Source organism: Pituophis catenifer, unplaced genomic scaffold (genome assembly GCF_029215685.1).
Source record: "Pituophis catenifer annectens isolate HBS135680 unplaced genomic scaffold, rPitCat1.0.hap2 SCAF_16, whole genome shotgun sequence".
NCBI lineage: Eukaryota > Metazoa > Chordata > Lepidosauria > Squamata > Colubridae > Pituophis > Pituophis catenifer.
This window is the reverse complement of record NW_027256896.1, coordinates 20,283,557-20,300,270: the sequence shown is the minus strand read 5'-3', so window position 1 is coordinate 20,300,270 and position 16,714 is coordinate 20,283,557.

The following is a 16,714-nucleotide window of genomic DNA, read 5'->3' as shown; positions in this document are numbered from 1 at the left end:
ACCTCCAAGGGCCCTTCCAGCTCTATTCTGATGGATGGATGGATGGATGGATTGCTTCTTCCAAATACCATGTTTCTTTTCTTCCAGTGTCACAGGAAATATCATGGCTTGCATAGGAAACATAGCTTGCAAACAAAACAAAACAAGGTTGTAGTGGTTACAAGGGGAGGTTGAAAAATATGTAGAAGATGGAAATGATAATATCTTCATCATATTGTCCCACAGCTGACATGGATGGGTCTGTTATGTCTCAAGGAGCTGACCTTGACTCAAAGGGAATTCTATTTTTTCTATTTTTAATTCTATTTAAATTGGGTTTTAAATGTTTTATATAAATTGGATGTTTTAAATTTGTTTCTTGAGCCCAAATTATTTAATCTATTTTTAATAGCTTTTAACTTTTGTATGTTTTTTGTATTTTTATCTTGGCTGTTCACCGCCCTGAGTCCTCCGCGAGTAGGGCGGTATACAAATATGATAAAATAATAAAATAATATTTTCCACAAAGCCCAAGAACATTTTCATCTCTATTAGAAGTTGAGAGCCAATCTGCAGAGATGCCACCCGTGTCAAATGGCTGCATCTTGGAATTCTGAAAAACTTTTCACCATAACCTCCAATCCATAACCCAAGGAGAAGACACCGTAAGGAGGAAGATGGTCATTGCAAGATGTAGACCCGATAATGTGTGCCGAGCTAACATGATGGAGCGGTCATAATCTGAGAAAGTGTGCTGGAAATTCAATTTAAGGCTTCAGTTGCATTTCCCCAGATTATCGATATGATGGTCAAAAGTTCTTGAGAACTTCAGATTAGAGTCTTGTGTAGCCATGCCTGGAAATGCTAGGATCTCGATCATGGTCATTGAGAACTTATCTATCTTCCATAGATAAGAAACATCATTTGAGGGGTCATTGATGCTCTCTGAGCTTGTTTTCTTGCAGATGTTTCATTACCCAAATAGGTAACATCATCAGTGCTAGAAGGAAGTTGGGTGTTTTTGTTTTTTTTTAATTTGATTTATATGCCGCCCTTCTCCAAAGACTCAGGGCGGCTTACAATGTGCTCAGCAATAGCCTTCATTCTTTAGTATATTTATACAAAGTCAGCTTATTGCCCCCACAAACTGGGTCCTCAATTTACCTACCTTAGAAAGGATGGAAGGCTGAGTCAACCTTGAGCCTTGGCGAGATTCGAACCCTGCAGTAATTGCAGGCAGCTGGTCTTAATAACCAGCTTAATAACAGGGTGCCTTAAACCCCTGTACTACCAAGGCTCTTTTTGTGGACTGGACTGGAGGAGAAAGAGAACGGAGGGACAAGGAGGAGGACTATTGGGTCCTTGGGGCTCTCTGAGCTTGGTGGTTTTCTGGAAGACATTTCATGACCCAGCTAGGGAACATCATCAGTGCTAGAAGGGAGGGGGGTTGAGGAGCGAAGGAGAAAGAGAAGTGGGGAGGAGGAACAACTGTGGGGTCCTTGGTGCTCTCTGATTTCTTGCAGAAGTTTCATGACCCAAACTAGATAACATCATCAGTGCTAGGAACATGATTTGCTAGCAACATCACCTCAACTCAAAGCAATTGCCTCTTATTGGGAAAAGCAGCCCCACATGCGCCTTTAATTTAAAACCAATCAATAAATTGGCTGAAAGTCTCGATCTGTTATTTTATTTATTCATGCCCTTTGCCTCCCTGCTTCTCTTTGTAGTGTGGCCACCATCAAGATAAGCCCGCGTCTCTTTATACAGATCTGAGCTCAACAACTTTCACAACATTTTGCCAGCCTGGAAAAAAAAAAAAAAATCTCACGCATGAATAGACCCAGGTTCCTTTTGCAAAAGCATCACCGCCATTGGGATGTCTAGGAAGGGGCGGGGTTACAGCTGAAGGGGGCGGGGAAATCCTACATCCCTTGCCTTTGGCTGTCTCCCTCAGAAGGAAGCCTGTCTCCGATACAGTCCAGAAAAGAGGGGAAAAAAACCTATTTTGAGGACATAGAAAGCCAGCTTTCCTGAAGAAATGATGACTCCAGTTCCCCATCTCTTTCTCTCCACCCCCCACTTCTTCTCCTCTTCCCCAGCCCCTCCCCGGTCCATCTCTCCGTCTCTCTCTCTCTCTCTCTAATGAGAAAAAGGGTTTTCTAATTTATTGCTTTTACAGAATTGTTCCTCCGCAGAGGCACAAATAGCAGCATATCAATAAAGTCATTTGAAGTTGGATATTTCCACCTCTGTCACAGCAAAAAAATAATTAAAAACGGATTCGCCGGATCATAAATTGCATGCCACTGAGGGAGGACCCCTCCTTAACCCTGTCAGTGCCAAGACTGCTGGGGGAACGGGCTAGGAACCCACAGGAGATGGTGGGGGGGCAGCTTCCTGGAGCTCCAAGTAATTTCGCACCATTAAAAGGGTCGGAAACCCAAATCCATTGGCCCCGACCATTCTGAACCTCGTGACCTATAGATTATAAGGGGGCAGCAAGATCTAGGTAAATAATCCCCCTCTTTGTCTATCTATGCCTCACTTTGCTGAGAAGACAGTATTTCTGAGCCTTGGCCACTCAAAGATGTGAGGACTTCAATTCCCAGAACCCCATGCATTCAGGTTCCATCTATGGGATTTAGCCGGTGACAAGAAGCAAAATCTCATGGGAATATATGAAGAAGGGTTGCAAGAATTGGGTATGTCTAGTCTAGTGAAATGGGACGCGGTGGCTCAATGGCTAAGACGCAGAGTTTGTCAATCGAAAGGTCGGCAGTTCAGCGGTTCGAATCCCTAGTGCCGCGTAACGGGGTGAGCTCCCGTGACTTGTCCCAGCTTCTGCCAACCTAGCAGTTCGAAAGCACATAAAAAACGCAAGTAGAAAAATAGGCATCACCTTTGGTGGGAAGGGAACAGCGTTCCGTGCACCTTTGGTGTTTGGTCATGCTGGACACACGACCACGGAGACGTCTCCAGACAGCGCTGGCTCTTTGGCTTTGAAAGGGAGATGAGCACTGCCCCCTAGAGTCGGGAACGACTAGCACATATGTGCGAGGGGAACCTTTACTTTTACCTTTAGTCTAGTGAAAAGAAGGAGTAGGGGAGACATGATAGCAGTCTTCCAGAATTTGAGGGGCTGCCACAAAGAAGAGGGGCTCAACCTCTTCTCCAAAGCACCTGAAGGCAGGACAAGAAGCAATGGATGGAAACTAATCAAGGAGAGAAACAACCTAGAACTAAAGAGGGAGAACAATTAATTAGCGGAACCACTTGTTTCCAAAACTTATGGGTGCTCCATCACTGGAGGTTTTTGAGAAGATATTGGATAGCCATTTGTCCAGAATAGTATGGGGTTTCTGCTTGAGCTGGGAGTTGGACTAGAAGATCTCCAAGGTCCCTTCCAACTCGGTAATTGTGCTATTCTGTCATTTATTGGTTTGTCCTTATGAGACATTTGGCATTTTCAATACTTCCCATTGTAATAGGCCTGTTTCTGAAGCCCCAGTGGTTTTTCTTAGATCAGGGGTCGGCAACCTTAAACACTCAAAGAGCCACAAAGGTCCTAACCAGAAGCCCCCCAGTCAATTCTGGAGCCAACCGGAAGTCCGGTTTCCCCACCATAGAGTCTCCTGCTATCCTTTTTCCTCTACCTGTCCTAACCGAAAGTCTTATCAATTGTGGAGCCAACCAGTGACAGGGAGCCGCAGCAGAGGGATGAAAGAGCCACATGCGGCTCCAGAGCCGCAGGTTGCTGACCCCTTCGATCTTCCGTGGTTGGCTCACCCAACTGCAGTTGAATGAGTTGCTAAGTGAATTAATCCGTTCTTATCTGTCTTGACCAGCTCTCTTGTAAGGCTTGAGATACCCCTTCCTGTTATATCCAGGGATGGTTTGCATGTTATTTCTTTATTAAACTTATACGCCACTCATCTTGTTGTCCAAGGTGGCTCATATTAATGGACTCCTGGCCAATTTCAGCCCATTTTTTGTTTTCAAATGTTGCCACCTGGCTATCTTTCTCTTCCACTACCTCTTTGTAAGAAAATAAAGAATCAATTTTTGGTTTTTGTTTGCCCAACCTAAGGCCGTCTTGAAATTTCCCCAGAGAACAATGATAAGTATACCTTTGGACCGAGTCTCCGGAGACTGTCATGAAATAATATTGAACAGAAAATGACACTTTATATTGGAAAATCCCAAAGCCGGTGGCCAAACTGAGAAGAGAGAAGAAGAGGTTGGATGGCTTTAAATCACTCAACTGAGAAGACACTTCTGTTCTTCGAAGGCCTTCAGGTCTTCTAAATGCACTCTTAATTTCCTTCATCTACTTACGGTAATTCTGGCCATGTTATTAACCAACCCTTTCCCCTAGATTTAGTGACTGATTTTTCAGGATTTATAACCCAATTCCAGCTCCTCAAAACACCAATGAGAATTATCGTAATAAGGACAAATCTCCATAACATGCTAATCTCATTTTGGTGTCTTATTACAGGAAATTGTCACAGAATTTGGAGAAATGCTAACTGGGGGATTCTGGGAGTTGTAGTCCACCCATCTTAAAGTGGCCTCATTTGAAAAACACTGGCCTCACTTTTTATGTGACATCATGTTCGAATAGGCACAAGCTAGGAATGAAAAGGGAGAATCAAGATTGTGCGTTTTTGGCACCTAAGACTCACAATTTGGAGCAGCCACACATGGTAATAACTTTTTAATAATAACTTAATTGATAATTTGCCCCCCTTTGCCAAGGCACTTACACAAACAATTAAAATATGATTACAATAAATAAACAGCAATAATTAAAACATCATAAAGCAGGCAGCCGCCAAATCAAGGCAAATATTAAACAAACAAACACAACAAAACGCAACGCACAAATGGCAATTGTCAAAGTAGGCAATGGAGGAGTGGGGGAAAATTCATCCTGCAAATCTCCAGTCAGCTTCACATCTAAATTCTCCTGTGAAAACTGCAAAGATTTTTGGCAGGCTGGCCATCTTTGGGGAGGAGGAGGAGGAGGAGGAGGAGGAAGAAAAAGAAAAGACATATTTTGAAAGAGCTATAAATTAATCAGTTTTCCCCGATCATGCGATACTCCTTTTTAACTGGAATTCATCCCAGTCTTGGAAAAGCAGAAAACGATTGCCAAGCCCACCATACGGTATTGTAATTCCCACCACAAAGTCAAAGCGGCGTATCGAATATTCTCCCAACCTCAATCTATTGTGACAGAATAATAGAGAAAGGAAAGGTGGCAAGAATAAGTTGGAGGTCTCCTGCTCAAACAGGAGAACCTGTACTGCTCCAGACAAATGGCTGCCCAGTCTCTTCTGGAAAAGCTCCAGGGATGGAGCATCCACAACTTCTGAAGGCAAGTTGTTCCACTGATTCTTGCTTTTAATTTTTTGCGCTGATAAAATCTCACAGCTTCCATCCAAAACAATGTTTCTCGAGCTCAGCAATTTTAAGAAGAGTGGACTTCAACTCCCAGAATTGTCTGGGAGTTACAGTCTGGAGCAGTACAGAGAAACCGGCTCTCCAGTCTCTTCTACAAAGCCTCCAGTGATGGAAATGGAGCTTCTGGAGAAAAGCCCTCCCACTGGTTAATTGTCCTCACTGTCAAGAAAATTTCTCCTTAGTTCCAGGTTGGGTCTCTCTTTTGCTTAGTTTCCATCCATTGCTTCTCCTCCCGCCTTCAGGTGCATTGCCAGATGTTTAACAAAAGATGTGGTGGCTGAAATGATGTAGTGGAAGGTATTTTTGGTGCCCTGTAGCAGAGTATTGTAGACCTCAACCAAGGAAAACAGCCCTAAAAGTCCTTGCAAGCTGAACATGTACCAAAAGATTCAGGTCAGGGGTGGGTTCTAAAATTTTTTACTACCAGTTCTGTGGGCGTGCTTATTTTGTGGGCGTGGCTTGGTGGTGGTGGGGTAATGTGACTGGGTAGGCGTGGCCAACCTTTTTTTATTATTATTACTTTTAAAAGCATTTTTTCTACAATCTCTTCGGCCAAAGAGGTTGCAGAAAAAAAATGCTTTTAAAAGCCTCTGATGATCAGGCAACTCAGCTGGGATCGCCAGAGGCTTTTAAAGGCATTTTTTCCCTACAACCTCTTTGGCCGAAGAGGTTGTAGAAAAAAATGCTTTTAAAAGCCTCTGACGATCCCAGCTGAGCCACGCGATCATCAGAGGCTTTTTTTTTTACTTTTAAAAGCATTTTTTCATCAGAAGAGGTTGTAGAAAAAATGCTTTTAAAAGCCTCTGACGATCCCAGCTGAGCCGCGCGATCATCAGAAGCTTTTTTTTTTACTTTTAAAAGCATTTTTTCATTGGAAGAGGTTGTAGAAAAAATGCTTTTAAAAGTAAAAAAAAGAAAAAGCCTCTGATGATTGTGCGGCTCAGCTGGGCATGGTGGTGGGGGCGGGCAGGGATTTTTGCTACCGGTTCTCCGAACCACCTGCTGCCATCGTTACCGGATCGGGCGATCCAGTCCGAACTGGGAGCATTTCACCCCTGATCAGAGACGGTACTGTGTGCCACCTCTGCCACGCGTGCCATAGGTTCACCATCATCTTGTCCTGAGCTATACAAGTCCTTCATCCGATCGGACAACTTTGATATCCTGGTTGATGATCCAATTGTTCTTCTTATTGATCAGATCTTGGTAGAAGTGATTGGGTGGCTGTACTTTCGCCCTCCCCCTTCCCTCTCCATTTTTTTGAGATTCATCTCACCAGGGGAAGACAAAGTAGCCTCTAGAGATGGATTAGAAAATACAGAAACTTCAGTCAACCTTTATGGAATCCCAAACAACAATTTGCAGCTTTGAAAGCCATCTCCTTTGTTTTCCAAAGGGATTCATTGAGTTGCACGGAGCAGGATCTTTTTTATTTATTTTTATTAATTCAATTTATATGTCGCCTTTCTCCGGAGACTCAGGGCGGCTTTATGAGTGACCACAAACCCATAGGATCGTTCGTTTTGCACAGCAATGAGAAAGGAGAGCTGGACTGATCATCCACCATCCCAGAAATGAAGGAAGAGATGCAACAATCTCTGATGGGACCCAAAGCAAACAAGAAGAATCAGCCTTGTTTCTAGACCTCATGAAAAGAAACCTTGCAAGAGCTAGAAAGAGCTTAAGCGAGGTCTTTCTGAGCCAGAAATTTTCATTTTTTTGGCCAGGAGACAGCAATGGGGGTGGGGGGTTGGGGTTTTTTTGTGTATTCAAACACACACAAATTTTTGCAAGGCCCCAGAGCCAACTTTGCTTAGCAAAACATTTTGAGAACCGTGATTTATTGAAACGTACAGAGTGCACACACAGACACACGGAGGAGACCCGTTCTTGGTCCTATCCCATTTTTTGGGGGATTTTTATAAATAGGAAGAGAAAGGTGTCGGAGTTTATTTTTACGACAGCTCCTAAAGGGAAATTATGCAGAGTAATAAAATAAAAGCAAATTATAAATGAGGAAAAGGAAGGGATGAAAGATGGAATAAATTATGAGAGGGGAGGAAGACACCCATATGTGAAAAACAAAGACCTGTGTTAGCAAAACTGTAGACCAACTGCAGCTGCTTCTGCTTAAATATTGGAAAAGCAGAGCATTTAAAACAGAACTTTTGACAGAAAACAGTTTAGCTGGAAATGTAAAGCTGGAAAGCAAAATGTTTTGATTTTTCTTGATTATTTCGGACAGACCTACCCCCAAGAAGTACGCAAGTTGTGGTTCTATTTTGTGAAGAAGCAAAAAAAGAAGGTAAGCATCCTTAGATATCGAATTATAACATCTATCCCATTGCAGATAGAATAGAATAGAATAGAATAGAATAGAATAGAATAGAATAGAATAGAATAGAATAGAATAGAATAGAATAGAATAGAATAGAATAGAATAGAATAGAATAACAGAGTTGGAAGGGACCTTGGAGGTCTTCTAGTCCAACCCTCTGCTTAGGCAAGAAACCCTACATCACTTCAGACAAATGGTTATCCAACCTCTTCTTAAAAACTTCCAGTGTTGGAGCATTCACAACTTCTGCAGCTGTTCTACGGCTCCATATTAGGGTGATTTTATTATGGTTTTATTGTAATTTAATATATGGTCTCCTATGTTGTATTGTCCGCACGTATTTGCTGACACTTTATTTAAACTAAATTTGTATATCAGGGATTGCATAACCTCTGTAAGTGTCACATGCTAAATAAAGAAACAAGAAGCAAAACAAAAAGGGGAAATGCCAAGCCCTCGTTAAATAAGCCACAACAGGCTGGGTTCCTGTATCTTACCAAGCCAAAAATCATGGCTTATATACCCCAATATTCACCCTCCTAGAGAGCCAAAACCAAACCAATCGTGGCTTAGCATGATACAAGCAAAACACATTACATAATGCCTCTGACCCACCGCAAGCATATAAATTGAATAACTAAATTGCTACATAACGAAGTATCTAAATGACTCAATAACTAGTAAAGAATATTTGTAGCTCAGGGTTGAAATGAGGGATCCTTGGCGCTCTCTGAGCTCGATTCTTTTCTTGGAGACATTTCATTACCCAACTAGGTAATGTCATCAGTGCTAGAAGGGAGAAAGGGGGTTTGCTCTCAATTTACTACTCCTTGCTAGCACTGATGATGTTGCTTAGTTTGAGTAATGAAACTTCTGCAGAAAAACAACCAAGCTCTGAGAGCACCAAGGACCCCTCAACAAAATAAGTATATAAGTAAATAAGTAAATAAGTAAATAAGTAAATAAGTAAATAAGTAAATAAGTAAATAAGTAAATAACTAAATAACTAAATAACTAAATAACTAAATAACTAAACCTTGAGCTACAAATATTCTTCTTTATTGGAACTACATAACTAAATAACTAAATAACTAAATAACTAAATAACTAAATAACTAAATAACTAAATAACTAAACCTTGAGCTACAAATATTCTTCTTTATTGGAACTACATAACTAAATAACTAAGTAACTAAGTAACTAAGTAACTAAGTAACTAAGTAAATAACTAAATAACTAAATAACTAAATAACTAAATAACTAAATAACTAAACCTTGAGCTACAAATATTCTCCTTTATTGGAACTAAATAACTAAATAACTAAGTAAATAACTAAATAACCAAATAACAACTTAAATGTGCAAAATTCATGTATCCTCTTGCTGCGTCCCAAAATACACCAGCTTTGCCATTTTTCTCCTCTAAAGGTGTGCCACTTGCAAAAACACTCATCTGTTCCATGGCAGCCGAAAATAGTTGGGGATTTCCTCTTTTCTGGGAGGAGGGGGTGCTCCAAAAAATGCATTGGTACGTATCAATGAATCAACCCAAGTTTTTTCGGCTTTTTTCCCTCAGCTTTGGAGAAACGGAAGCTCATCTCGAGGGATGAAGCCGGTTCAGAGAGGAGGCCCAAAAGGCTGGGCCGTTTTGTTTCTGGCGCATCTCCGGAGGGGTGTGGGGTCTTTTCTCGGCCACAGGTGCAAAGATGGGCTGGGTGGCTTGGAAAGAGGGCAGCGGGCGAGAGGTTAACCCTTGATTTAGGCTGGTCACCCTCTGGGGGTGTCGCCGGTGGCAGGAGGACCGGGATGCCAAGCCACCGGCCCCAGCTGTCACTCGGAGCGATGAATTGCCTGCTATGCGAAGGTGTTGACAGGAGCAGCTGGACTTCCCCGAGTGATGAAAAGGAGACCAAATTCATTTTGAGTTCAGACAGACCGGCTTGTTAGGCGCCGCTGGGAGCGGGGAGGGGGGTGGGAAGCCCACGAGGAGGAGGAAGCCACAACAGCAGACGTGCTCCCCCTCCTGGCTGAGAAAGACCCCCACATCCTGAACTCCATTGCGTGTGTGTCTGTGTGTGTCCAGAAGATATAATCTTGTCATGTTTCTCAAGTTTGGCCACTTTAGGATGGGTGGACTTCAACACCCATAGGGCTGTGGCATTCTGGGTGTTGAAGTCCAACCATCCTAAAGTGCCCAGAGTTAAGAAACGCAGGCCTATAGGGTAGTCCTCGACTTACAATGGTCCATTTAGTGACCGTTCAAAGTTACAACAGCACAAAAAAAAAAAAGGATTTAGGATTTAGCATCCCCAACGTCACTTGATCCAAATTCAGATGCTGGGCCACTGGTTCATATTTATGACGGTCGCAGTGTCCCTGGGGTCACATGATCCACCTTTTTGTGACCTTCTGACGAGCCAAGTCCACAGGGAAGCTGGATTCAGTTAACAACCGGGTTACTATCTTATCAACCGTGGTGATTCACTTAACAACTGCGTCAAGAAAGGTCGTAAAATAGGGGAAAAGCTCACTTAACCAATGTCTCACTTCACAACAGAAGTTTTGGGGTTCAAATTGCGGTCATAAGTCAAGGACTACCTGTCTTAGATTCCGTAAGAACATTTAGGTGGGAAGCATGGTTAAAAACCTAGTTCTGTGGTAGAACTCTTGGCCAATTTCTTTAAAGAAAGTTGTAGTTGCGTTTGGGGTACCAACTGTATCTTCTCTCCTCTTCTTTCTTTACCTTTTATTTTTTGTTGAAGGGAGTTTTTCCAATTTTATTTTATTTTTTTTAAATAAAACCTTCAATTTCTCAGGTTTTCCCCCCAGCTTCCAGGGTTGTTTCAGTCCCCAAGCAGGATTGGGGTGCCGTGTTTTTGCAAGGAAATTCACAAAGCTTTTCTGGACATGTTTAACCCAGGGGTGAAATCCAGCAGGTTCTGACAGGTTCTGGAGAACCGGTAGCAGAAATTTTGAGTAATTTGGAGGACCGGCAAATACCACCTCTGGCTGGTCCCAGAAGTGGGGTGCGAATGGAGATTTTGCAATATCCTTCCCCCAAGCGTGGGGAAATTTGAATTTCCCCACTGGTTTAACCCTTAATGTATTTTTCCTAATGTTTAGGAATAATATAGTTTCCAAACTATATTATTTTGCAATTCTAATTTCTTTCCCTACCTCTCTTTCTCCCAGAGAGCTATTCTCGTGTGCGCTTTCCTGCAAACGGATCACAAAAGAATATGCACTTTGATCCATTACATCCTTGTCTTCCTTTTGCACCACGTGAAAATCGGGGACACCATTGTAACTTTCGATACTCGCTACACAACGGTCATAAATCGAGGATAATCTATAGCTAGTTTGTCCCTTCAGGCCGAAGGATATTTACGAACTTAGTTCTGGAAAGTGCAGTTTATTTATTTATTTCATTCTATCTGTACAGCTGCCCATGTCACCAGGGCAAAAAGCATCCTTTTAAAACGCCCGTATAAATAACAAATGATGAGAATAATCGTAACCACAGAATTCTGTGCATGCTGTCTGGTGCCCAACGAAGCACCAGGTCATCGGGAATGATGAGCCTCCCTTGGTAATCTTAAGGACTTGAAACGTGTAGTTTTTAACAGCAACAACGCTGCAAATCTTCTGTTTCTGCTAATTGCGTGGTTAATTAGAGAACCCATAAAGGACACGACCCTGCTTAGATGCATCTTCTCCCACTGGTTGCTGGCATAGATGAGGGCATCGTTTTGTGGGTTGACCATGAATTCAGTTGCTGGACCAGGATGCTGCAAAGATCATAAGTGTGAAAAACCATCCTAAGTCCCGTTTTTTAGTGCCGTTGTAACTTTGTACAATCACTAAACAAAATGTTGTAAGTCAAGGACTACCCTATAGGCCTGTGTTTCTTATGTCTGGGCACTTTAGGATGGTTGGACTTCAACGCCCAGAATTCCCCAGCCAGCATCTGTGGACTTCAACTCCTAGAATTCCCCAGCAATATGTGTGGACTTCAACTCCCAGAATTCCCCAGCCAGCATCTGTGGACTTCAACTCCCAGAATTCTCCAGCCAGCATCTGTGGACTTCAACTCCCAGAATTCTCCAGCCAGCATCTGTGGACTTCAACTCCCAGAATTCTCCAGCCAGCATCTGTAGACTTCAACTCCCAGAATTCCCCAGCAATATGTGTGGACTTCAACTCCCAGAATTCCCCAGCCAGCATCTGTAGACTTCAACTCCCAGAATTCCCCAGCAACATCTGGGGACTTCAACACCCAGGATTCTCCAGCCAGCATCTGTGGACTTCAAATCCAGAATTCCCCAGCCAGCATCTGTAGACTTCAACTCCCAGAATTCCCCAGCAACATCTGGGGACTTCAACACCCAGGATTCTCCAGCCAGCATCTGTGGACTTCAAATCCAGAATTCCCCAGCCAGCATCTGTGGACTTCAACTCCCAGAATTCTCCAGCCAGCATCTGTGGACTTCAACTCCCAGAATTCCCCAGCCATGCAGACAAATCCTATCCAGTCCCTTTTCCATAGAGATAGGACATAATATATGCAGTATAATGTTGTATATGTCTGTCTATGCGTGCCTGTATATGTGTTTTACAAAATGCCAGGGATGTTTCGCTTTTATTAAATACTAAATTGACGAGGCCCGGCACTTTATTAAAGTGTCAAAATGAGGGTTCCTTTGTTCTAATTACGGATGCTAACAAGGCAGACAGCGGTGTGGTTGGAGGCTGTGGGCAGCTGTGCATCCAGCAACGGATGGGGTTTGCTATTGTTAAGTCACACCTTTTACGCTACGATTTGCACCTCGAGGAATCTCATTAATACCCTGTCTGACCAGACAGTAGAGCAAACCTCGCTGGACCGGGGGGGGGGGGGGGGGGGGGCTTTTAAAAAAATGGGCTCCCCCAACCAACTTTTATGACAGGGTTTTCTTCCATGCAAAGACTGTCACATCAATAAGGAATATTCGACTTAATTGAATTCCTAATGAAAGGAGGTTTCTCCAAGGAGGATCGGCTTTAGCAGCTGGGCGTAACCAGGAGGAGAACAATGCAATGTACGTTTACTTATTTATTATTTACCGGTATTAGATTTTTTTTTTTAAATCCCATCTGTATTACTTTAGAAGTAACTGAAGGTGGTGAACATAACTAATCGTCCTATTTTGCCTGCCACAACAACCCTGTGAAGTGGATTGGATTGAGAGAGAGGGCAGGACTAGAACTCACCATCTCCTGGTGAATGGCCCAAAGTCACCCAGCTGGCTTTCATGCCTAAAGCAGAACTAGAACTCACCATCTCCTACTGATTCGCCCAAAGTCATCCAGCCACCGTTCATGCCTAAGGCAGAACTAGAACTCACCATCTCCTGGTGAATGGCCCAAAGTCAATCAACTGGCTTTCATGCCTAAGGCAGAATTAGAACTCACCATCTCCTGGTGATTGGCCCAAAGTTACCCAGATGGCTTTTATGTGCCTCTCAAACACAGGGTGTGAGAAGCTTTATGCCGACTTCATCTTTGCATGTTCTGGAAAGCAAAGGCTCAGAATGAACAAAGACTTGCAACCAAAGTCAAAGACAATTAAAGAAAAGTTTCTTTCAACACATGAATGACAAGAAAAAAAGTCAAGAAAGCAGTTGGTCCACCAAAGCGTGAAGATGGCAAGGAAGTAACAGACAGGAGAGAGAAAGCAAAATTGCAAAAAAAACAAACCCAAAACTATAGTCCAACCTACCCAAAACACTACTGTAAAAGAAAAACTAGAAATAAAAATTAAAATAAGCAAGAAAATGGTAAGGAAACACCTCTGTGACCTTGAAGAATATTCAGCTTTTCCAATTAGGGGACCTGAAGTCCTCTGAGGGAGACCAACTAAAACCTACCAAGGTTATTAACTCAAAAGCAAAATCCCTCCAGAACCCGTTTCCACGGCACTGAGCAACCATGGTGATGCGGGTTTTAATGACGCAACACGCTCTGGCCACATTTCCAAGCAAGGAACACCAAACAAATCACAATTCTGTACAGCGTGAAACAGTGGACGCATCCGAGTTGTTAGTGGCAGTACATGTGCACTTACACATAAGCAGAAATAAGCACACACACAGAGCCAACCACGGGGAGGGAAAGTCCTCATCCGAACACCACCTCGGTGAAGGCTGCTAAATTTCAGCCCTAAAATTACATGATTGATCAGTTTTGCTTACTAACACGTACCGCCGGAATCGGAGATATTTAAGGGTTTTGAGGTCTGTCGTCAGGTTGATGAATTGTTGGCGTTGCAGTTGATTAAATCCACAACCAAATTTGCATAAATGGCTGGGCAGGTAGAAGGTAATTCTTCTCCAGCTCGGTTACATTTCCTGGTAGGTGCATAACAGAGTAAGGTCCCTACGTGGAAAGAATGTCCAAGAAGCTTAAAGACCGTATGTAGACCATAAACGAGCCATGGTTAAGAAGAGAGAAACAGCCAAAATGAGATGATGAAGGAAGAGCCACTGTGGTATCAAGTAGTTGTTAAGTTGTTGGATCTAGGGAGATCCATTTGGGTTTTCATCCTAGCCATGGAAGCTCATCCTACATCCTGGCTGTGTCTTCTTCTGGAGAAGACCTCTTAGGAGGTTCCTTGGGCAGCAGTCCTCAATCATGGTTTAGAAATCTCAGAAGCTGGCTTGACGGAAACGCTTAGCCAAAATCGAAGGAAGGGGTGAGAAAATGGGCATTTGGGCTTCCTGCCCCCTCAAAAAGAGGTGCCAACTCTTGAACTGTTTTCACAATGCCTCTTCTACAATTTTTTTTTTAACACCCTGGAAAAGGAAAGAAGCAGCAGCAGAAGAAGAAAATAAGGGAAGAAATTGCAATCTAATAACGCGAAGCTGCAATAACCGTTATAATTAATTTATACAAAAGGCTTTATGAAATTAGACCCAATGCCTCCCAAACCCATTTAGAGGGAGGCTCGTTTGCTTGTTAAGCTATGGGCTGTGCGACAGCGAGAGGAAGGCGGGGGAAAGGGGGGGGAAGGGGGAGCCGAAACCCAACGAGAAGTATTTTTCAATATTTCGTATAATTTTATATTCCTTCTAATATCTCTCCTGCTAATTTCATTATGAAACAGAGACGGCGCAAGTGATGTAATTATCGAAAAGTAATTTTGCAATAAATGGATTTAAATGTGTTGGAGCCCACTCTAAATTTGGTCTCTTGGCAAAAGGTGGATGGGAAATCAAGAGCAGCTGGGTGGGTTCTGGGTGAAAGCTGAGGCGTCTTCAGGCTCCCAAGTTGGGGATCTCATTACATCAACTAATAACATCCACTTTAACTAGATTGGCGGATCTCCTTCCTTCCCTCAACTCTTCCTACAATGAGCTTCCTCCTCCATAATACCTTATCTTCCAACCTCTTGTATTAATACTCATTTTTAACCAGCTTCCACAATCATTATTAGGTTGCCATGACATCCTTTTAGTGGGCAACCATGATATTTTAAGCTGGGTATTCTCTCAACGCTTAACGCATTGTAAGCCGCCCTGAGTCTCCAGAGAAGGGCGGCATATAAATCAAATTAAAAAAACAAAAAAACAAACAAACATAGAGATGAATTTTAATGCTCCTTTGTGTTGAGCTCACCTGGTGGTGACTTCTAAATTAGGTTCCTGTGGTTTTCTTGGTAATTAATCCATGCCTTCTTCTGAGATGTTTGATCAGTTTGCTGGCTCCATGGAAGTCTTCCATTCAAGGACTAAATATGGCCAACCTTGCTTAGCATCTAAACCCAGGAAGGCCTCCATCTATATATATAGGTGTATGAACCAAGAGATGCCTTCAGGGTTTGTTGCTGAACTCAGTTGGATTTTAGACCAGGAACATGGGCAAGCTGTGTCCTACCCAAAAGTTGCTGAAGAACAGATCCAAACAGTATGATCAATGGTCAAGAAAATTGTGTCTCTAATCTAACAGCTTTGATCTCTGGAACTGTTTGATCTCTGGAATTGTTCAGCACCAAGTAGATCTTGATGTCTTTCTGTCTGTTGGACAGTTTGATGAATCAGAAACAGAGAAGCTCACGAGAAACCTCAGACTGAAGGTCTTTCCTGGGTCAAGTTCTGAAATAATCTCAAGAGAAGAATCTGAGCACACAAGGCAAAATTGTTGCCACGTTGATGTTGGAAAGCTGGGGAACAATAGACATCCTATCAGAAGCCACCTTCTCAGGATATGAGAAACACTCACGAAGAGGTCCTACTTTGGAGAAGGGCTTCTTCTTGGCTCATAAACAGCTCTTTTTAGGCCATTCTGAGGAGGTATATCCAGTAGCTGGCAGTAATAAATTCAATGGAAGACCAGGGAAATTCTAGATGGTTCACCAGACAAATGTGTCATATTTTTCCTCAGTCACAAAACTGACTTATTGTGACCTTGATGTTCCTTCATGTTGGGCTCCTGTTCAATTAGAAAGAAAACCCACCAAGTCTGAATTAGACTCCTTCATTAAAAAGAGAGAAGTTCTCATTACGCCGCTAATTGCTAAATATGGACGTATTCTCTCTTTTTACTGCTCTGTTCCACCTCTTAGATGCTGACTTTTCTTCTGGTTTTTTTTTCCAGTCCTACATCAGGGCCACCCAAACATTCTTCCTTTTTTTTCTTTTTTCAACTGCCAAGACTGTGCAAACAGCACTCAGAACATTTGCATAAAAATTGGTTGCAACAAGCAATTAGCACTTCATTAATAATCAATGAAGTGCCAATTTACACATTGCCCAAAAGCAAATTGTAAATTCAATTTGAGTCTAGAATCGAGAATTCCGGGCTTGGCAAAGAAAGAAGAGAGGGTTAGGATGGGGGAGGACTTCTCAGCTCAGCCTCTGGTGGGAATGCACCCCCTCCCCATTCCCCAAAATC